Source organism: Camelus dromedarius, unplaced genomic scaffold (genome assembly GCF_036321535.1).
Source record: "Camelus dromedarius isolate mCamDro1 unplaced genomic scaffold, mCamDro1.pat HAP1_SCAFFOLD_200, whole genome shotgun sequence".
Classification (NCBI taxonomy): domain Eukaryota; kingdom Metazoa; phylum Chordata; class Mammalia; order Artiodactyla; family Camelidae; genus Camelus; species Camelus dromedarius.
The window spans coordinates 374,282-397,861 of record NW_026989858.1 but is presented as its reverse complement, the minus strand read 5'-3'; the positions used below and the strand labels follow the sequence as shown (position 1 = coordinate 397,861).

General features: G+C 45.7%; 2 long non-coding RNA genes across 3 annotated transcripts in view; both read left to right on the top strand.

The window, feature by feature from the left end:
* The first annotated feature begins 113 nt into the window (after positions 1 to 113).
* Positions 114 to 4,765, top strand: LOC135320988 (uncharacterized). Of its 2 annotated transcripts, none has more exons than XR_010380334.1 (5): positions 114 to 398; positions 652 to 672; positions 1,614 to 1,723; positions 3,562 to 3,671; positions 4,158 to 4,765. It is a non-coding gene; the product is annotated as an uncharacterized LOC135320988 (long non-coding RNA). The 2 variants fall into 2 exon arrangements; XR_010380333.1 differs by having other exon boundaries at positions 3,118 to 3,671.
* A 4,399-nt stretch (positions 4,766 to 9,164) lies between these two features.
* LOC135320989 (uncharacterized) overlaps positions 9,165 to 23,580 on the top strand; it is a 39,232-nt gene continuing 24,816 nt past the window's right edge. The window contains exons 1-5 of the long non-coding RNA XR_010380335.1: positions 9,165 to 9,332; positions 10,977 to 11,136; positions 14,188 to 14,906; positions 21,005 to 21,148; positions 21,253 to 21,569. This is a non-coding gene — a long non-coding RNA (uncharacterized LOC135320989). The remainder of the gene's footprint in view (positions 9,333 to 10,976; positions 11,137 to 14,187; positions 14,907 to 21,004; positions 21,149 to 21,252; positions 21,570 to 23,580) is intronic.

Below are 23,580 nucleotides of genomic sequence, written 5' to 3'. Positions count from 1 at the left end.
CCGGACACCCCTGTCCCACTTTGCCTGCTGGGGGCGGGAGGCAGGGTAGTCAGGGTACACGGGTGGCGGGGGTCGGGGGCCTGCAGCGGGGGAGCGGGCCATTTGCTCCCATCTTCCCCGCGGCTTGTCCTAGGGGCGGTCTCTGTTGCCCTGGGTTACGGGACACGTGTATCCTAGTCGGCCTGACCCCGGGAGGCGGGCGTGGTACGTTGGGGGTGGTGGCAGCAGCGGCAGGTTTTCCCATGGAGCCGGTCCATTTGCTCCCATTTCCCCCCATGGTTTGCCCTGAGGGCTGTCTCTGTTGTCCCAAGTTCGCCGGACGTCCATCTCCAGGTCAGCCTGCTCCCTAGAGGAGGCCACCGTGAGGTCAGGGGGCAAGAGAGGTGGCTGCTTCAGGGGTAGGTGGCTGCCTTGGGGAGCTGGTGGATTGGCTCCCGTCTCCCCGATTGCCTGGTGTGGGAGTGGCCTCTCCTCCCCCAGATCACCAGACACACCTGTCCCATTCAACCTGCTGGGGGAGGGGTGCCCTGGGCGGTGCCTTTAAGGTGCGGGGGTGGCGACGGCGGGGGTAGAAGACCTGCAGCGCTGAGCCTGTCAATTTGCTCTCCTCTTCCACGCTGCCAATCCTGGGGGCATCCTCTGCTGCCCAAGAAGCCGGATGCCCGTCTCCAGGTCAGCTTGCCCCTGGGAGAAGGGCGCGATGCGGTCGAAGGGCAGAGGCAGCTGCGAGGTCCGGCTGCCTGTCCTAATGGGGCCACTTCTTCTCCTCTCCACTGACCTGGCCTGGGGATGGCCTCTCCCGCGCAAGATTCGCCTGACACCCCACACCCGGTCAGGTTGCTCCTGGGAGGTGGGCGCGGTGAGATCAGGTGTTGGAGAGGAGAGAGTGGCTGCCCCTGGCGAGGTGAAGGATAAGCTCCCATCTCTCTGGAGGCATGACGTGGCCGACCCTCGTTCCCAGGTCACGTTTCTCCGGGTCATATTGCCCCGGGGTTGCAGTAGGGTGAGGGGGCGGCGGGGTGTTGGCTGGGGTATGGAGCCTGCCGCTTGGGAGCTGGTGGTTTAGCTCCCATCTCTTCCGCAGCTTGGCCTGGGGGCAGCCTCTTTTGCCCCAGGTCCCAAAGCACAGTTTCCCTGACAGCTTAGCCACTGGAGGTGGGCAGGATGTGCTGAGGGGGCGGAGGCAGCTGCCAAGGCAGCGACGAAGGGGGCTGTCCCTGGCCAGCTGGTCAATTTGTTCCCATCTCAAACTTTGCTGCCCCAGTTTCGCAGAACGCCCTTCTCCAGTTAATTCTTCTCCTGGGAGGTGGGCGCAGTGCATGCAGCCCAAGGTCTGGGCTCTCCCCTGGGGAGGGGCAGAAACCTCTTGTTCTCCTTTGTCTTTATTCTTCAGCAAAGGGGTTACTTGACCCAATTCTTAATTCTGAGGAAGTGTAGCCTGTGTTACGGAAGAGTTGCTGGACAGTGAGGTTTCTGGGTGGGTTTTCACATCAGCTGATGCCCCAGGCAGGCAGGAAATCTATTACTTAGAGCTTCTTAGTCTGGAGTTGGGGGATGGCCCCGCCATCCTCACCATGCTTTTTAAAAATGTGTTACTCCCCTCTTTTTCCTAGGTGACATTTTAGGTTATTGGGTCACAGATTGCTGGCACACTCATCCCTGTTCTCAAATATCTTTTAAACTTGGGTGAAGTGATAAGTAGGGGAAGATGATTTACTGAAAGGTAAGAATACTTAAATTTGCATTAAAGCTAAATTCTGTCAATCTTTCTCAAATGATTTTTCTCTGATTCTAAATCCACGACCTAGTGAATGTTGTACTCCTGTGTAAATCATTGATCTTCACATCACATTGGTTGAGTGGTCAGCGAGATTTGTTAATTAGATTATTCCTGAAAGGAAAAGCTCAGGCTTTTGAGAATTCCTTGTCGGATGTCACCCAGGCAGTCACAGTAGAAGACAGAGCTGATATAAAAATCCCTCACCTGCCTGAACTGCAAAGCTTCTGGAATTACTGATCCCTGAAATGCAGGTGACATTTGATGATAATCTGGGGGATGGTTTATATGATCAGATTCTTCCAGTCCTGTAAATGGTTTCCGTGGCCCCAGCCCTGAAAGAACTAGTCTTAGGGGCCATATCATGAGGGGTGGGATGGGAAGGCAAGGTCTAAGAGCTGAAATCACTGAGATTCCACACTCGCTAAACACAGACTCCAGAGCCTAATTGTTGTCAGGTTCTGTTCTGGATTTGAGAGTGTGTTCAGACATGATTCTTGCCCTTCAGGAGACACTGCCTGCGTGGTAGTAACCTTTACATAGATCTGGGGAGGATGGCAATTAAGTAGATGGGCTGTTACGGTTCTCAGTGTGCCCAGGCTCGCTCTTCCAGGCATTCGTGGGACTAACGAGTCATCTTATTCACTCATTCACTAATTTATTACCATTGAATTGATCATTTGTCCCACAGTAAGTGAAAGAAGGTATCAGGAAGCTGAGTTTTGTCCCCTCTCCTATCACTGATTGTATCTGTCAGTCGGGCTCCTTGAGTATGCATTGTGAAATGGTGGTATTTCTTGCCCAATGGGGCTGCACTGTGAGTTTTGAGAATCAGGGGAGTCACGTGGGTAGGACAGCACCCTGACACACATGGCCACCCCACCACATGAGACAGCATTGTCGATGCTCAGGTGACCCGATGTAGACCGCTGTGCTAAACCTGAGCATGTTTAGTGATCTTGGTGGCTATGAAAATACAGACTACCCGTCCTTACCTCTGAGACTCTGAGGGTGTGCACACCAGAATTCTGCATTTTAAGAAGCACTTTAACTAAATCTGATGAAGATGATCTGATTGTCCCACTGAGAAACACTGGTGTGCGAGACACCAATATTGAGGATTCTCAGGGAGCGATGTCTTTTCAGGATTGTCCAAGGGTCCTCACTTGAGACTTTTACCTTGGGTGTAATTGTATGTGTTCAGAAGTGATGTCTTTCACTTCCAGTGCTTGTCAGCATGCTCTCTGCAGGGGTTTGCTCTCAGTAGATGGCAAAAACTATGATTCTTCAGGTCACCGAGCTAGAGTGTGAGCGATATTTTATTTTGGTTTTCTTTATAGCAATGCAGAGTCTCCCGAGAACAGATTCAGACTGAACAGATTTGTGTCAGACTTTGGGAGACCGCTGGTGCCCCAGATGTTCTCTGGCAGGTCAATGACGAATCTAGGTCCATCTTTCACTGCTACGTCAATGAAGTGGGCCACTTCGACAAGGCCAAAGCTAGTATCCCCACCATAGCCCTTGACAGTGATGTTCGGCTCCAGGAAGCCATCAGATGCAGCGGATGGCCAGAGGAGGAGCCGAACTTGCCCATGAAATGTGACATCCCCAACTTCATCAACACGGACCAGAACTCTTCCTTTGGGGAAGATGATCTGATTTTCGAACCACCGAATGTTCTAGAAAATAAGCCAGTTGCCCAGACCCCACACAAAGACTTGAGTTGAGAAACGTGCTTTGTCAGGTGTCTTTTTGAAGATATGAATTTTGTCTTTGTATGGCAGGAAGTCCCGTTTCACAAAATTGTATGTGTTTTTCTCTGAGAGAGAGAAATGGAGACAGACAGAAAGACGAAGAAGCAGAAGAGAGCGCCCTCAGAAGAGAGCTAGTTAAGGTGAGTTTTGTGCCATTAAAAAATATTTGGGGTTTTGGGGGGAACAAAGTATTTACACTGTCTCATTCTCCTCGTTGGAAACCTTGGCCCCACACTCAGTGTCAGCATCCTTGAACAGGGGTTGGCACGGTGCATTTTATCTCGCGCTGCCTCTTCCACGTTCTGCCTTTAGCACGTTGTTTTGCCTCCCAGGGCTGCCACCCTTTAAACTGTAATGTGAGGAGTCTGGAGTAGATGATCCATCCCAGCTCTGCTGTTTTGCAAATTTCTGATTTCGTATTCGGATGAGGCTGGGATACACCCAGAGCAGTATAAACCAGGCCCTACCTCCTGTCTCTTGCTGGGGCATCCCTCAGGTCTGTGCCTTCTACTCAAGCCTTTACTGAGCCCAGCTTTTGTCAGGAGCCCAAGTGCCTACCGGGATGGCAGGAGACCTGTCTCTCGTGGTCACGGTGGCCGAAAATTCTATTTGTTGTGCTGAAACAGCTCTTCTGAGATCCTCCGGCCACCCTTGCTCCAACCTGAGGACAGACCTACCGTTCCTTTCCTAGGAGGAGGATCAATCCATGGTGCATTTTATGACAATCCTGTCCCCAGGAATGCACGGAAGGTTATCAGCTGAGTGAGGGGAAGTGCCTCTGTGTCTCTGTGTCCCTGTATCTCTGTCTGCTCACAGTGCCCTGCCACCGGCTACTGAACAAGAAAAGTGCTATTCACCATGCTGTGTCTTTTGCAGATGTGTAGGTGATGGTCTTGTGGCTCATGTGTGGGCTTTGTGCTGGGATGGTGAAGGGCTTATAAATACCTCATCAACATGTATTCGAGATGGCCTGGTGCCACACAGACTTGATTCATGAAGGCATCAAGCCTGCACACTGGTTTGGAAACAACTTGGTTTTGATCAGTCACACTGCATGCATGACTCACTGCTGATCTCTGGGTGTTTTTTTCATTTTAGATTTATTCACCCAGTGTCTTGCTTAAGCTGAAAAATACATTTATTTCACTAGAATATTCTCGGATTCTTTGTTTCACACATCCAGTTGTTTAATTCTTTAAAAATCATTTTGTGTTTATAATGCCTCCTAATTTCTATCAACTCTAGGTTCCCAGTGGCCTGAGCCATGCACCAGATTTGATGTAGGAACTGTTCCACCAAAAGAAATCCCTTTGCCATAATATCTTTTGAGGAAAATATTATTCTTTAAGGCTCTAACAGTAAATCGTAGAACAAAGCATGGAACATTTATTGTAGTTAATACATGTTCATGCAAAAAGAAATGATATTTTCATTAAACAATGTTGATTTTAATAACTTTTACTAATGTGAATATTATTATTCATAATTTAAATAACCAAATAAAACCACAGTTATTTATTATGAAGATTGAAAACTATTTACACTGTCTCTCAATTAGAGGTAGCTTTATTAGAAGACTGAAGGGTATTTAAAAGATGGAAAAATACCCATGATGACACCATCATTTTTATTAACTAAATATCAAGAACTGTGCAGGGTTAAGATTTAACCATCTGCAAGCTGTCAAGTTAGCATGAGGTAGTTTGTGGATGCTGCCAGAAGACAGGAGTCTCCCTCAGGATCAGAGACAAAGAACTTCCTGCCAGCACAGCAGGCAGCTTGGGGTTCATGTTCATGTTGGTTCCTGAGTTTCTTTCCTTTTGCTGTTGTAACAAAGGACCACAGACTCAGTGGCTTAAAGCAATACACATTCATCGTCTCACTGTTCTATTGTGCAGAAGTGCAAAGTCATTGTCAGTGGGCTAAAACCAACGTGTGGCCAAGGCTATGTTCCACACCGAGGCTCTAGGGAGGGATTCGTCCTCCTACCTTTCCCAGCTTGCAGAGGTGTTCACACTCCTTGGCCCAGGGCCCTGTGTCACTGTGACCTCTGCTGCCACTTTACATCTCTGTATCTGCCTATATAGATATAAAGGAAGAGTCTTCTACATCTGGTATGGACCGTTTTTCCTAAATGGACATTGTATCTCTATGTGCAGATTAAAACCCCTTCCCTCCAGGGTGTGGTGGCATCAGCTCACAAGATTACCACTCTGGGCTTTAAGTGTCCTCTTTGTATTGTCACCTGGGAACTTCTCTTTCCATAGTTAGCTCTGTGTTACATTTGTTGTTGTATTTTACCCGGTATTACTGAAAGTTTTACTTAAAAGGGATCCTAATTAGCTCTGTTTACCTGTTTCCAGAGCTGAAAGCTTCAGTTCTAGAGTATCTGTTTGATTTCTCTTAAAAATACATTCCAGTATATTTCTCTGGTGAAAGTCTTTACCCTGTTATCTATTCTCCCATAATTTCCTTATTTTCTTGAATATATTAAAAGTATTTCATAGCCTTTATTGGTAACTCTGATGCCTACATCACCTGGGGGTTTGCATCCTTTGTCTAATGTTTCTTATTCTCATATTATCTGTTATATAGTCTTGACATGTTGCATGTCTTGAAATTCTTTATTACAAGGCAGACATTGCAAATGAAAAATCCATATGTTATTTTCCGTGAGAGGTTTTCTACCTTCCTGTTAGGCAAACAGGGTGAGGGACTGATCATGTCACTCCAATCAGGCGCTGAAGTGGATCAGGACTGAAGTGCCTTTTTTCTTAAAACAGCTTTGAGGTATACTTGGCAAAGTAATTTTCACACGTATAAAGTGTACAGCTAATAAGTTTTGACATAAGTATATCCCCAAGAAACCATGACCACATTCAAGAGAGTGAACATACCCATCACCCACAAAGCTTCTCTCCTGCCATTTGTTGTCCCTCCCTCCCTCCCAATCTCTTCCCCTGGAAACCATTGATCTGCTTTCCATCACAACATATTGGTCTGCATTTTCAACATCGTTGTATGAATGGATTCATGCAGTATCTACTCTATGTTGTCTGACTTCTTTCATTCAGTGTAATTATTTTGAGAGTCATCTGTGTTGCTGTATTAATAGCTTTTTTGTCTTATAGCAGAGTATTGTTTTGTGCTGAGTTTTTACTGAATAGTTTGTTGTGAGCAGTGTTTGGATAGACCATCATTTGTTTCTCCATTTACTTCTTGATGGATGCATGGGTTATTTACAACTTGAGCTATTATAAATAAAATTGCAGTGAATATTTGGTTACAAGTCTTTATAAGGACATATGCTTTTCTTTTCTAAAGCACCAGATGAGGAATATCTGGGTTATATGGTAGATAGGTATTTACCTTTTTTAAAGAAACTGTAAAAGACTGTTTCAAAATGGTTGTACTATTGTAAATTCCTTGTGGTGTGTATCAGCTCTGCTTGCTCTACTTCCTTACCAGCACTTTGTAAGGTCGGTCTTTCTAATCGTATTCATTCTTGTATGTATGTGTACTAGTATCTCACTGTGGTTTTTGAAAGCATTTCTCTAATGACTAATGGCATCTTTAATCAGCATCTTTTCATATGCTTATTATCCATCTGGATATCTTTACTGAAGTGTGTTTTCTGGTCTCATTCATTCATTCAGGTGTTTGCATTATTATTGAGTTTTGAGACCTCTTTATTCTGGATCAGATACAAAGAGAGACCTTTATCAGATATATGATCTGCAAATAGCTTCTGTCTATGGCTTGTCTTTTCATTTGTTTAGCAGTGTTTAGAACAAATTTTAAGAGTCTTCATTTTGATAAAGTTCACTCTATCAGTTTCTTTTTAAAATAGATTATACTTTTGGTGTCATAGCAAAGAAATATTTGCCAAACCCAAGGTTATAAAGATTAAGCCTATGCTTTTTCTCCTAGCTGTTTTGTAGTTTTAGATTTCCTATTAAGATCTATGATCCATTGTGAGTTAATTTTTGTATATTTTGTGAGGTGTGGATCAAAGTTCATTTTTTTTTTGCATATCACTCTCTAATTCTTCCAGCACCACTTGTTGAAAAGATCCTTTCTCCACTGCATCCTTTTTGAGAATCAATTGTCTATATAAGTGTTGGTTTAGTTCTGAACATTCTATTCTGCTCCATTATTCTATTTTCCTGTTTTACACCAACACCATACTTTCTGATTACTGTAGTTTAAAAAAAAAAAAAAAGCTGAAAATCAGATAGTGCAAGTCTTCCAACTGTGTTTTTCTTGTTCAAAATTGTTTTGGATATTTGGGATCCTTTGAATTTTTATATGAAATTTAGAATCAGTTTTAAAATTCCTTACATCCTGTTCTGCCAAAATTCCACCCATGTCTTTGGCCATCTCCAAAGCCACATTTTTTGAAGAAGTCTCTCTAGATCCCAGGTGAAAGGAATTTCTGTTTCATCTGTGCTCCAATCACATTTGATAATATTTGATTACATTTATTCATATTTGGCTGGATGTACTTGTGATCTTTCCTGCCATATAGTAAATCTCTGAAGATTTGGAATCTTGACTTGGTTCCCTCTGTCTGCTGAGAAAACTAGTTCTATGCTTTGCAGGACAGCGCCCTGCAGTAAGAGCTATCTGCAAGACACATCTAGCTCATTGCTTGCATATCGTCAAGGAATCCTGCAGATTTAGAATTGTTTATTGATTGTTGTCTCCAAGACGGCTCAGCCTTTTTTATTTCTATTGCTACTGCTGCAGTTTCAAAGGACAATGGGCTAATTATTTTCCAAATATCAAAACATACTGTAATTGAGTTGTGACGCAAATTATGTGCTGCTGTTTCTTAACAACCTGCTTAGTGTTCACAGGTACCTTCACTCATGGAACTTTTGGGAGAATGTCATATCCTCAGAGATAGCAATGCTGTCTTTGGCGACCTGAGCGGTAGTATCTGAACTCACTCCTGCTGTTTTTCCAGTGCCCCCTCTAGCCCTCCTCCAGCCCTCCATGGGGGGCCTGAAGTTCTGCCCTCGAAAATCCTGTTGCTTCTCAGGAAGAATTCCCTATGAAGGATATTCATGTCCTTCTTGTGGGGACATTCAGTCCAGAGACCTGACAGCAGGGGAAAATGTTTAGACTCCTTTTGGTAGAACGTAAATTCTTCCATACTTGTTAGAAGCAAATCCAATGAGGAAACTGTGTTGTCATCTAACAAATCAGCATAAATGTCTGATGAGGAAGATCAGCTTCCCCATCCCACTCAGGCGTCATGTTGATGTGACACTCACCTTGGCTAACATTTTCTCCTGTGAGCAACGTGAAGTTCAAGACGTTATGAATGGCTTTTTGTTTTTCTTCCTTAGTCTTTCCACATTCACTGTGTCTGGTGAGATTATATGAATCCTGCTTATTTTCAGCCCAGCACTAAGTTTTTAAAAGGATCACGTGTTTAAAAGGCTAGTGGACAATTTGTTAGAAGATCAAAATCCTTAGACTTTGGTCCTAGAGTTGAATCTTGGTTACTGGTGAATGAGAATTCCCGTTAAAATTTTAAATTCAGTGATATAAAGTTTTAAAAATAGTTATATATTAGTCAATTTCATTAAACACTATAGAAGTTATTTACATTTAAGCCTGTCTCTGGGGCAATTTTGCAATGATTCCCTCCCTTTATTGATTCCCTCTTTATCAGAATCCTTGAGAGGTCCCTGTCATCATTGTCAGTATCATCATCATCATCACCATCATCATGGAACTGATTCCTCTGGGAGATTCTAGGAAAATAAAGAGCCGGACGGGGTTATGTGAAGGTCAGTGTGTGCATATACAGTAAGAAGAGTTGTCAGACATTAGATTCAAGATACCCTTTCCATTTAGAGAAGAATGTGGTCATGAAATCCTGATGTGCTGAATGAAGGAAGTGATGGGAACAGGGTAGTCAATGGAAAGGAGGAGGAAGTGAGTGAAGCGGGGAGCATAGAGCCTTGGATAGGTGATCAGCACATCAGCACATTGAAAATGAGGGGAGTGTGATGGCAGAATCATGTCCCTCCCCGGCCACAGGGTAGCCACCTGTGACATGTTACTGTACATGGCAAAATGCATGACAGATATTTTAGGACAAAAATCTTAGAAGATTTCTGTCTTCTAAATTGTCTATCAGTTAGCGTTTTAAACCCATGATACATTATTAAAGATTAGTGCAGGGGAACAAATAAAAAGGATTCATATAATCCACCAGACATACTGAATGCAGAAAGGCTAAGGAAGAAAAACAAAAAGTCATTCATAAGTGCCTTGAACCATAAAATGCTCATGAGAGGAAATGTTACACAGGTGAGTGTCGCAGCCACATCCATAATGCCTGAATTGGATGGGACAAGGGGATCCTGAGATGAGACAATAGGGTGAGTAGCCTGGATTGTCCATGTGGGCCGAATGTATTCACAGGGGTCCTTAAAATGGAGGACATTTCCCAGCTGAGTTTAAAATCAGAGGGAGGTGTAGCCATAGAGCAATGTTCAGAAAGGCTGCTGACCATGAAAATGGAGGAAGTCGTTGGGCACAAGCTAAGGAAGGTGGGTGACCTCTGGAAACTGAAAAAAAAAAAAAAAAACAACAACAAGGAAACATTCTCTTCTAGACCCTCTAGAAGGAAGGAAACCTGCTGCTACCTTGAATTTAGCACAGTGAGAACTGTGTTGGATCTCTGACCTCCACAGCCATAAGCTGATAAATCTGTGCTGGTTTAAGCTCTTAAGCTTATGGAAATTTCTTACATTGGTAAAAGGAAAATAACATAGTGAGCCGTAGTGTAACGGATTAAAGGTATAGGATGGGGTGTGGAGAGGATTCTGACATTTACACCTAAAAAACAACCAGGTGAAATGGGAAGGTGTTTTAAGGAAGACTTACCTGGCAGGGCTGTTAAGCAGACTGGAGCGAGGGGAGCATTGGAGTTAGAGGAATCAATTAAATCTCCACAAGAAAAATAAGGAATAAAATGTAACAGGGCTTCAGTGATAGTGGATGTAGGAATGGAAATGGGCAGAGAGATATAAATATTACTTTGAAATTAGCTACAGGTTTGATGACTGCATGTTGGGGAGACTTAGCCGATGTGTGGACTGAATGTTTGCATCCCCTCAAAATCCGTATGTCGAAACCCCATCTCCCAGGGTGATGGTATTGCGAGGCGGGGCCTTTGGGAGGTGATTTGTAGGATAAAATGAGGTCATGAGAGTAGAGCCCTCATGAATGGGATTAGTGTTCTTATACAAGCCCCCAGAGTGCTTGCTTCTCTCTGCTCTTTGGGATATAAAGATATTGGGAAGACAGCCATCTTCGAGCTGGCAATCCTCTCAAGGATACATTGACCTTGAAAGTCTCAGCCTCCAAACCATAAGGAATATGCTGTTTGTTTAAGCCACCCGACACGCGGTAATTTGTTACAGCATCCCAGACTGACGAAGACAGTGGAGAATGCCTCTGAGTTTGGCACTGATTGCCTGGAGAATGCTGAAACCCAGGGAAGTGGGCAGCACAGACGTTTACTCATTTAATCCTGCCAACACAGTAGGAGATAGAGTCCACATATTCCTCGCTACTTAAAAGGTAAGGAAAAAGAGGCACAAATAATAACAACGACAACAAAAACAACAATAATTTGTCCAAGATTCACACAGAACCCCCTGGAGGCAGAGTGAGAATTTATACTCAGGCAGGCTGGCCCAAGAGCCCCTGCTCATAACTAATAAGTCAGATCACCTTGCTTATGTGGATCAGTTTTTTCAACTGTGATATAAGGATACTGTGTCTAGTAACTTATAATTTCAAAATACATCACTGTAACGGAATCATTAGTCACAGGCCTTACAAACCACAGAAACCTACACATACAAAAATAACTCGTTAGGTCAAGATAACCAATAACGTTTTTAAGTATTATACCTGCTGGGCCTTTGCAATAAAATGTCTTTTTATAATTCTGTCTGGCTACAGAATAACTTCATAATCCTGCATGTTGCTGGTGGCTCCCATGTTGGACAGCACGGGCCTAGAGATTTTAAATTACTTGCCCAGACTCACCCAGGAAGCTCGTGGTGGGATCCTAGCTATAGTCTGGGACTTTTCCTTCCTATCCAACAAGTCCCTCATGGAAGTTTAGAAGCTTCTCCTTTGGTGCCCAGCTGTCTATCCGTACTTATAACATCTTGTCAGGTGTTCCAGCCTGCTCCTGAACATCAGCCAGAACCCACTTCTGCTCTATTTTGTCCAGGTAATACCTTCTAGCAACTTCCATTGCCTTCTTGGCATCAGTTCTTACCTGGAAGGGTAGTGGCTAGAGGTGGAAATGTGTCCACATGACAGGTTTTTCATAAACATAGCAGGAGTGTTCAAGAGAATAAAACGTCAGGAAGATGAGTAGAAGCAGGTCATTTAATATACCAAATGGGTACTTTCAATGTCTGTGTTTCCGAGTCCAGGCTTGTTCTGCTCGTGCATTACAGGCCAATAAATCAGGAGACCAGGTTTTGGGGCAAGAAATAGCGACTTTAATTTGGAAAGCCAGCTGAGAAATGGTAGAATAATGTCCTGAGGAACCATCACCCCAAGTCAGATTTCAGGCTCTTCTTTTATTAAAAATGGGAAGTGGGAATGCTTGGTTGTTGCAAACTTGGTGTATGAATTCTTTGTTGTTAGAATCCTTTGTTCTTGCAGCTCTTCACCTGGGTCACATCCGTGTAAACCTCCAACAAACAAATGTTATTTTCTATTCTGTAACTTGTTATCTTTATGTGAATAGAAAAGTGTTAATATCCTTCAAAGTCAGAGCCTTGAAAACAGGTTCTCCTGTATATTTCAGGCTCTAGGCAACATTGTTTTACAAAAGGTGCAGAACCAACAAGACTAAGCCTAGGAAACAGGGCACAGGGTTAAAGTCAAAGGAACAGATCTAGTATGGAGTCAGATTTTTTCTTTCCTATTTCAGTAGTGCCATGGAGAAGGCAGTTTGGGCAGCTTTTCGTAGGGTCCTGGAGGCTTTCTCTCTCAGCCTCTGTGTGCCTCTGTTGAAAACCCTTCATAGCTATCTAGCCTGCTGGAAAACCACTCCGCCTGTTTTGCCCTGAAGATGTGTTCTGTTTATAACTGATCTCTACTTCTTGGAAAACAACTCAATAAAAACTCAGTAGGTTTTCCACCAGCCATGGGCAGGGGTGAGGAATAGCACTTTATTATTTTATAAAAAAAAAAATAAAAGAAGTTTTAAAACAGCACTGGGCACATAGGAGAGAGTCAATAAATGCTTCCTGGCTAAAATCAAAATTGATGGCTCAGTGATTCCATGGCTGCTGTATTTGCTGAGCTTGCTACTCCTTTGCTCCATTACACATTTTTTTTAACTGAAAAAGAAATACATGCATGTGGTTAAAAAATTTCAAACAGAGCACAAAAATACACAAGTGAAAGAAGTTTTCCCTCATCCTCTCTTCTTTCAGCCCTCCCTGGAGATGCCACTGTTTACAATCCTTTGTTTGTTTTGCAGATATGCTATGCACATTCCGACCTATGTATGTAAATTCCTTTAAAGTATTACTTATTTTTAACTTAAAGGGATTTAAAACCTCGTGTCTTCTGCCCTGGTAATAGAAAAGAACAAATCTGACTCCATATTAGATCTTTTCCTTTGACTGTAACCCTGTGCTCTGTCTCCTAGGCTTCATTTTGCTTGTAAAACAATGTTGCCTAGAGCCTAAAATATACAGGAGAGCCTATTTTGAATGCTCTGACCTTTAAGGATATTTAACACTTTTCCATTCATATAAAGATAACAAGTTACATAATAGAAAATAACGTTTGTTTTGTTTGAGGTTTACAGGGATCTGACCCAGGCAGATAGCTGCAAGAACAAAGGATTCTAACAACAAAGAATTCCTACACCAAGAAGATTGCAACAACCAAGCACGTAGGAAAGGAGCCTGAATTCTGACTTGGGGAGATGGTTTTCCAGGACATTAGTTTGCCATCTAGGTCTACAGAAAGTTGCTACTCCATGCCCCAACACCTGGTCTCCCAACTTACTGGCCTGTCCTGCACTAAGGAGAATGAATTTGGACTCAGTAACACTCCTATCTTCCTAGCAAGCTGGGCACTGGAATTGAGGGCAGCTATCCCACACCCAGGGACATACTGTGTGCCCTTGATGGTTCCCCGAGGGTGGGGAGTGGTTTACCCAGGAAGGATGGGGACTAAGCACCAAAACTCAGGCAGTATGCTCCTTTTGGGATCTGACCTTGTACCTCCCGCTCCCCGCCAACACAACACCTGGGACAGTGGAGGTAAGGCAGACATCTTGCCTGCCTGTGTCCCAGCATGTAAAAGGGGAATATGTACTCTTTCCAAGGTAGTTCTGAGCGACAACACCTGCGGGTGCTTGGTTCCCAGAGCAAGAGAAGCCCAGCTCCACTTGGGAGCAACGGGTGTGATCCCCATAGGGGTTCTGCAGAGGCCTTGGGTGGAGGGCTGGACCAGGGAGGTAAAATATGAGCTGCGGGCCTTAAAGGGTTAGAGAAGTGTGCAGAGGCAGGACTGTTGCCTCCTTCAGGATGCCCCCAGAGTTAAAACTATTTCTCTCCATCTCTGCTACTGTCCTCCACCCTCCAGATCCCTGCCTTCTCTCTGTTCCTCCTGTCCATGTCTCTTCCTCCACTTTTCCCCTTCTCCCGTCCTCCTCCCATCTTCTCCGTCCCTTGCTTCCCCACCTTCTCTCACAGAACTCGGAGAGGATCGCTGGCCCTCCTGCGCATGCGCAGTCTTTGCCAGCTGGAATGAGGGTTGGAAGCTCCAGCTCCGAGCCGGGGATCGGCCCCAAAGGCTGCTCAGCTCTTTCGCCCGGTAGGACATTTGCTCCTGCCCCGGCGCCCCGTCCACAGCTGTCCAGGGTCAGGTGTGCACCTGCCGCCTCTCGCCCCAGCCGGGCTCCCCTGTGTCCGTGGCTGGCGTCCCTTTCCCTTCTCCCACCCGCGAGTCCTCTCCTCCCGGGCTGCCTCTCCTCGGCCGCCGGCCCGTCCCCGCCCCTGGGCGGGCTGTGTCCCGGGCGGGCGGGGTCTGCGGACCCGGACGGGGGCGGGCGGCTGGGGCTGGGGCTGGCCTCCGAGCGGGGCTACAGCCCGCGTACCCACCCCCGCTTTCCCTGCCCCGCGACCCCGGGGCTGCCCTCCTCTCCCTTTCCCGCCCCCTGGGGACCAGCTCAGTGGCGTCTGCGCTGCTCCCCCGGCTGAGTGCCTCCGGCTGTAAACCCCAGCTTCTCCTGGTGGAGTCGGGAAAATGGAGCGTCAGTGCTGAGCGAGCTTCCGTCTCCTCCCTCAGTGTTTCTGCCCCAGGTAAGTACCTTGAACCCTTTCACGTGTTATGATGGCGGTGCTTGATGATGTCACTGTTTTTATAGTGAGAGGGATTACAGTGTTGAAAGCAAGGCTTGGTTCAGTTAAAAATCAGCTGAAGGCATGAGGCTGTGACATCCTCCATCCTTCCCTCTCCCAGGGTGAAACGTGTGACCGTCGATGTTAAAAAAATAGTTACAGTCCCTAACTAGCCCAATCCAGCTAGGGTGTGTTAACAGGAACAGCACCACCAGAGGCTTTGTAGACTCAGGGACATTGCAGTCCAAAAGAGCTCCTGGCAAAATTTGGTTTGTTTTGGTTTTTTTGTTCTTCTTAAATTGTGGGGCAGACTAGTTGTATAGAGGGAAAAATAATTGTCAAGAAATATTTTTTCATTTAACATCTTTATTGTGATATTGTTCACACACCATGAAGTCCACCCACATAAATGCTACAATTCAGCAGCTTTAGCATATTCACAGTGGTGCAACCATTAATATTCCAGAACGTTTTCATCACTTCAGAAAGACCAGTGGAAATTAATGACCTATCCACACCTTCCCAGTGCTGGTTCTAAAGAAGTTTCTTGGCTGTTCCTGACCATAAATTATCTTGTTACCCATAAAAAATCTGGTAGGAAAACTAAACAGAATTGTATTGAATCTGTCTATCAAAGCAAGAAGAATTAATGTCTTTATGGCATAAATTTCTTCTAGCCATGAATATATCTCGGACCCTATATTTTCATATTTCCAGAGCCTGGCCCATGGGAAGTCCTCATTAATTGTTGGGTTTGTGAATGATGAGATACATCGTTAGTTGCAACTGAAGCCTTTCACAGAAGAGAAAATAAACTCACTGAAGCCAAGTGACTCTCTGATGGTCAGAAATAGTGACAGCCAGTGCTGGAGTGATCCAGTGGACTTGGTGTTTGTAACCAGAATTCTCCAGCACCTACAGCTAAGGGGATCAGAGTATTCTTTTATTTTTTCTAAATGGCGTTGCTTTTATTTTTACTTATTTTTTAAAATTATTTTTTATTGAAGTGTAGTCAATTTAGAATGTCAGTTTCAGATGTACAGCAGAGATTCAGTTATAAACATATGCATATGTATCTACATATGTTTTAGATTGTTTTTAGTACAACTCATTACAAGAAATTGAATATAGTTCCCTGTGCTATATAGTAGGTCCTTGTCATTTATTTTATATTTATTAATGTGTATCTGTTAACCCCCCTTTTCCTGCCTGCTAACCACAGTTTGCTTTCTATGTCCATGAGTTTATTTCTAGCAGCATCGATTTTCCTAGTAATATATGCTGGTAGGCTGCTTTCAGTTTCAGTAATTCCAACTTATCTGTGGGCATTTTCCTTCTGGTGCGCCTGTTTGTGTTTTGCACACGTGATATAAGAGTTGTGTATTTGGGAGAACTCCAGGCCTCGTGTAGTGCCTGGTACAGAGCACCCACTGAGCTGATGCTTGAACTGGGAAAAAAAACATAGTAAATGTTGGAATTTCCACTATGGTTGAGACTTCCAGGTTTCTATAACCGGTTTAGCCCACCTTAATATTGGCTGCACCCATACTGTGTAATTTGGTGGAACTTCATGGTATGGTGGTGTAGAGACGGGGCCTTGTATGCTTCTTCTCTTTCCGTTTTCTAAGACTCATTCTCCTGGGCCTTCCAGATCCTCCCCCAGCAGAGCACAAGGCTGGCTTGGTGCTGCGCTGAGGCAATATTTGTTAATAAGGCCCTTTCCTCATCTCTTCTGAGCCTCCGTTTCCTTCTCTGCACAATGAAGACTTAGACTAGAAAAGTGCTTTTCAGTTTCTTTTAAGCCATGTTTCCTTTGAGAAACAGAAAATACAAATCTCTCCTCCCATTCAACATATACATTTTGACACATCCTCCAAGGAGTGACATAGCTCTTTGTGGAAAATTGAAGTGATTGTGATTCCAGGTGGCACAGAAAAGACTCTTCAGACATTTACTGCACGGAGAGGGCAGGAAAGGGGCAGTATATCCCACTTTCTAGTGTGAGCACTGGAACAGGGGCTTGGGCTTATATACAGTGTCCGACGTGGCCTCTCTCTAATCTTTTTTTTTTTTTTTTTGCCTCTCTCTAATCTTGCACAATGTGATAAACTTCTCTCCCTCAGTTTCTTAATGCGTCAAGTTGGGGTGATAACAATTTAACTCTTTTGTGAAACATTATACACATAAGATATTTGTTTCTCGGTAGAAACAAAACCTGCGGGAGAATCAGGGATTTTTTTAAAAAAAATAAAATCTTGTCCACAGCTCTCTGTCTGTGTCTATTTTGAAGTTCCTTGAGGGTGAGGGTTGGGTCTAAAGTCCATCGTGGGACAGGTGGCCCATGGGTCTGTGTGCCGCAGATGGCCCCCTCCTCCCCAGGCCTCTTCCTCTCAGTCCAGGATGAGGTTCCCTAGTAGATTTACACAGAGATCTTGTGGAAATGGCTTTTCATTTTATTGTTTCATGAAGAAGGGCTGCCATCATGATCTCTGTGGTCAGGTTTTGGTGACCTGAAGGCTATGCAATTACGTTTTTCTATTTAATAAAAAGAAAAAATTTACAAGTACAAAATTAGGCCTACGGTGGTGGCAGGGGCTCTTGAAAGTGGGGACCATTAGCTTTGTTAGCTTCAGGTGCAGGGGCCTCTGGCCATGAGGACACATCATCGTGCTCTGAAGTTGGAGGGACCAGTGGGCTCAGTGGGAATGTTTACTGAGTGTATCTCATGGGCTGGGCATTGACCGATTGGTACTGTGTGTTCCTTATTTGAGACAATGAGCTCATTTAACCTCAATAGCCTCTTTAATAAATTAGACTTTTTAATTTTGAGATATAATGTAGATTCCCATGTAGTTGTAAGAGATAATATGGAGAGGGCCTACGGACTTTTTGCCCAAATTTCTTTAAAGGTTCCATCTTGCAAAGTTGGTATACAATTCAGTAATGACACACTAACCCTTTGAGGTTTGTGTTATTGCCCTCATTTCTATTCATGATTAAACTGGGGTTTAGAGGAGCACACAGGCCTGCCCAGGTCACCCATGGTTAGTGTAGAGTATGGTGAAACTTGGGCTTGGGATTTCCTGGCAGTATCATCATGATTCTCTGTGGCAGGGAGCAGCATTCACATTGCTTGATTATTCATTCATTCAACAAGCATTTATTGAGTAAACCCTGTGGGTCAGATGCTATCATAGATTTATCTGATTCTTCAGCAGTATGGAGAATCCGGTAATGTTTCCTTCTTTTTTTTAATCTGAGAAAATTAGCTCTGAGAGGTTATAAACCCCCCAAAGGAAATATAGCTCATAAATGAGGGATAGTAAATTTGTACAGTTCCTTCTTCTTATGCAGGTGGGACCCTAGGCATTTTACATTTGTAAACTTCCATAATCCAGATATATTCTTGTAAGGCAAGGATTTTTTTTTAATTGAAGTATACTCATGTTTACAATGTTGTGTCAATTGCAAGGTGTTTTTTTTTTCTTGAATTTGGAATTCAAAAAATATTTTTTGAGGGGGGTAAATAGGTTTATTTATTTGTTTCATTTTTTTTAAAATGAGGTACTGAGGATTCAACCCAGGACCTCATACATGCTAAGCATGTGCTCTACCACTGAACTGAACCCTCCTCCCCAAAGCAAGTTTTCTTATCAAGTATTCTGCAGCTTAGGAGTTCAAATAAATTGGAGTTGAAATCCAGGTCTTTTGATCCTACTGTGTTTCTTTGCATTATATCCTGCGGAGGGGTGTGGAAGCAGTTCCTTTATTCATTCCTTTATTCAGCAGTTTTGAGCACTGACTTTGCATCAGGGCCTGGCTAGGTGCTTGGAAACAGAAAACAAGAAATGACCCTTTCTGCAGAGGTCGGAAGCCTAGACCAAAAGCTGCGTAATGTGATCCGACCTGCGGTAGCCATGTGCAGATGCTGAGGACAAACTGTACCCCCGGCTTTGTTTGGGCTCCCCCTGCCTTCTGACTGGTACACACCAGGTCACCGCAACCCAGTGAGGCCCGCAGCCTGCAGCACAGTATGTACCTCGGTCTCCTCTTCCCTCTCGTCAGGGCCTGCAACATGAACATCCCTGACTACGTGCAGTGTGCTTAGGACCACCAGACTCTCCCCGTGGTGGTCCAACCCGTGGGGATCATCTCAGAGGAGAATTTCTTTTGCATCTATAAGCGAATCTCCTTGGTGAGGCAGATCATCCCTTGCGGCTCGCAGTGGGCACTCTGTATCCACTAAAGTCACCACTATGCGCCCGAGAATGGGTGGAGAGACTTCGAGACCCACCGCAAGGTCGTGGGCCTTGTCACCATTACCGACTGCCTCTTGGCCAAGACCTTCGAGAAGCTCCACGTGCAGAGGAGCTGTATGGCACCACGCTCTATGACTCTCGGCTCTTTGTCTTTGTGCTGCATGGGGAGGTTGCCGAGCAGCCGCGCACCAACGTGGCCTTCAATTTACGAGGACTGCAGGGTGGTGGAGAAGAGGATCGAGGACTTCACTGAGTCTCACTTCATCATGCTCAAGTCCAAGTGGCTGGACTGTGCATCCGACAAGACTGGGGACAAGATCCTCCTGCTCTACATCCTGTTTGAGAAGGAGGACTTTGTGGGATTGGACACAGAGAGCAGGAAAGTCTACCTGGATGCACGGACACCCTGGCTGTGTGAAGGGTTGCTTCCCTACATCCAGAAAGGGATCAGCAAGGAGGAGGGCTGTCTTGTAGCCAAGGCGTGAAGGAGGTGAAACCCGCCTGTTTTCAGACGTTTAAAAGTGAATCCGCCTTTGTTTCAGAGAGATACTTTTAGGGTTATTATGGACACTTACTCCCGCTTTTCAGCCAATTCCCCTGGTGTGACCCCTGGAGTTGCTGTCCAATAGAGTAGCCAAAGCCACTGATGCTAGGAGAGCTGGGGAGGAGGCTGCTCTGAGCTGAGATGTGCTCTAGGTCAAATGCACATCAGACGCTGAGACTTGTCTAGTAAAAAGAATGTAAACTATCTTGTTTCTTTCTTTATTGATTACATGTCAAAATGATAGTATTTTACATACTGTACAATAAGTAAGATATGTTTTTAAATCAGTTTCTAGGGTTTTTTTGGGGGGGGTGACATTTTTAAATGTGGCAACTGGGAAACTTTCTTTACATGGCTGTCATTTCATTCCTGTTGGACAGCATGTCCTGGGACAGTCTCATCCCTTTGCTTATAGATGTCATGCTGAATCCTGAGACGCAGAATGAGGTGCTGGTTGAGCTGGGGGTGGAGCCAGTGTCTCCTGCCTCCCAGGTCCAGCACCTGCACGGCTCAGGAGCTCTCTCCCTGCCTGACAACCACCATGCCAATTTAGGACAACAGAAACACTGCCAGGGGCTTCCAAATGAGCTCCTTACGCAGGGAAAGGCGTGTCACGGAGCATGGGGCACAGCAGGGAAAGATTCGTCCTCACTTTATCCCTGTGATAAGGTCAACGGACCCACTTTGCCTTGGAAGTGCAGACGAGCTCTTCTGGGCTGCCTACCCCCCCACATTCTGCTCTGTTTCCCTGTGTATCTATCGAGATGTCCCTCGGGAAGAAGAAGGTGAGATGCCTTTGCCGAGAGGTGGTCCCCCTTTGCTGGGGAGAGTGTGGGAATCTGTGCCACCCCGACCTACGGCCTCGGGCCTTGAGTATTGAGAGGGCTCATGGCGGTCCCACAGGTGACGGTCGGAGGGCCTGGCACGAGCTGCCGGGCCTGATGTGGAGGAGGGTTTCTGCGATTCTCTGTGAGTCTAAAATCAGATTCTACTTTCTGGTTGTTGGTAAGTTGGAGGAGAAGATGCCAGAGAATTGATAAAAAGATAGTCCAGACCAGTCCTCTGAGTGACAGGCACAGGGGACACGAGTCCCACCTGCTTGTGGTGCCTGGCGGGCTCTGGATGAATTTTCACTTCCTCCCCGGACATACATCTATATCTTAAGGAAGGGGCGAGGCTTGTCGTCTCCATGACCTGTACTTGTCCACACAGGGCCCCGTGATCTACACGGCTTTCTCCCCTTCTGCTTCTTGTAGATGAGCTGGCAGATGTAGTGGCCTGGGCAAAGCTGAGGACACAGATGCCAGCACCGTGCCACTCCCAGGCTGGCTCCATTCCCGTCACCTGTCACCTCCTGCTGAGTCCCCAGGCGTCAGTCAATGTCGGTACATCGGTGCAACGTAAGTAGGGACCAATATCTCCCCCTGGACATAATGGTGGGTGAGCAGTGGAAGCCTGGAGCCCTGCCCCAGCCCCCTGACCAGTGCCTCCTCTTTTGTCACAGGAGGCACTGGTGACATGTTTGCTCAGCAACTGCTTGGCTCTGAGTCTGCAGACCCACCAGAGAATACCAGCTTGTTTTTGCCTTTTGAAGTCTGTCCTTGGGATTTGGCGGAGTAGCTGGATGTGTGCTTAGCCCATAGTGGTTGACACTGTCACCATTGTTTACCCAGAACCTCGTGTACCAGGCATGGCTCCCGGCATCAAAATACAGCAGCGCATTAAACCTCCCTCCTGGTGGGTCTGTCTGTTTTGGTACCGTAAGGGCTCAGCCAGCCTCTGAACGTCAGTGAGATAACGCGGCCAGTGAGCTCGGGTCAAGTAAGTTCTCCTCCAGTCACTTTTACTCCATTGTTTCTTTTACTATTACACAGTCATTAATTTTTTAAACAATGCTTTGGTGCAGGAACAGAGCCTAATTCTCTCCTGTTACTCTTGGTGGGAGTGAGTAAAATTGTCCAGCTTGAAATGCGACCACATTTTGTAGCTCAAAAGCTGTTTACACGCATCTAGGTGAAGTTTAGGTTTGGGGCGCTGACCTCGTTGGGGTCCCCCGGCAGCGCCGCTCGCCTCAGGCCCCTGCCTTCCCTGGAACAATAGGTGAGGGTGGGTCTCACCGTCCCCTCGTCCCTGTCCTCACCAAACTCACCTAAATTTTTGTAATTGCTCTCAGTTATTTTTGTTCTCATGTGTTTCTAATTTTCGCTGTTCCTCTTTTCCTTTTTCTATTTCCCTTTCTATCTTGTACCGCCCTGTGAGCATGTTGTTGCGTCTGAAAAGTGGACTGTGCACACCCTGCATTGGAAATAGCGAGATTGTCCTCCGTGCTGTCCCCATCGCTTTAAAAAGCAAAAACCTTAACAGTTGCCTTGATCCATATATTATCCTAGTCATCTTTTTATTTTCTAGATTTTTGGAATTTTTGCTTTGTTAGCACATCACCCACTGGTGTTTGATACCTGTTAAAATCCTTGCTTTGGGGAACAGTTTGGTCCTCCTTATGTTTGGTGACAAATGCGCCCTTATTAAATTTGATTGTTTTGAAGAAGTGAGATGTGAATTGATTTAGGCGGCTGCTGAGGGATTTTTTTTCAAGGAGTATTTAAACTTGGAATGTCAAAATCTGCAGCATCTTCCTTGATTCTGGCTTTTAGACAAACGTGCTTGGCACGCGGTTCAGGGCTGTCGTTGTGTGACGTGCGTGACGGAGCTTCCTGGCCGGCGGTCACTGGTGAGAAAGTGGCAGTCTCGGGGGTGAGCAGCTGCAGGGGATGCTGTTGGAAGAAGCAGTCACCGGTTTTTTGTTTTTTGTTTTTTCATTCACCTTCCCGGTGCCATTTAATTTACTTTGCCTTCATAGAGAGGCAGGAGCGGGTCTAAACTCCATGCCACTCTTATTTTCCCTTTACGAGGCTGGTTTTTCTGAGTATCAGAACAACATGGCCTTCTCCTAAGTAGCTGGCTCACTTGGATCTGGTGGACACAGGGACCGCTAAAGGGGACTGTAGCTTCCTCTCTGCTCCAGCCGGTGGGCATTCAGAGCCGGGTCTGTGGTTTGCCTCAGCAGCCATGCAGTCCTCCCTGCACCAGCCTTTACTATTAACCCATTATGGCAGTAAATAGCTGACTCCGTGTCTGTTGCAGCTGACGTCCACCACTGACGGCCGTGTCGTTAGTTTGCGGTAGTGAGTCTCCAACACCCTAGTCAGCTGTGAAGTGACCTTGCATTCTCACCCACACCCTGGTTCATCTCACCCGGGGGAAGGGTTTGGCCACCACTGTCATGCTGGCCATGAGACCTTGTTTTACCTTTCATGCCCTGGTCCAATTGTGGACACTTCATCCTTCACTGACTTGGTCTCGCTTGAGACAGACCAGACATTCTGAAAGAGCCCATCACATTCTGGGGGGGAACAGAACACAAGAATCGCAAGTAGGAGTCTAGGCTCTCTGGGTTGGCAAATGCAGGCTGGGATCTGTGAAGGCTGGGCTGTGCCCTTCACAGGCCTTTCCCGTGGCTCCCGAGAGCCCAGGGGTCGGAGTGAGAACAGCCTTGCCTGGGTTCCCCCATCCTCATCTGCTCACTGGCAGGTGTGTCTGCTAACTAGGAACTCCCCCAAACCTCGGGCCCTTCAAAGTTCAGACCACAGGAGAACCTTGAGTCCCTTCTCCTGGGCCTCCTTTGTGAGAATCCAGTGCCTTCTGAGGTGACCAGAGGCAGGAGATGCCTCCCCCTCCAGGGAGCTCTCTTCGGAGGACTGTGACGCACTGCACCTTGCTGTCAGCTTGTGGGGTTCCATCCGTGGTCCTTGCAGAACCAGACTTGAGATTG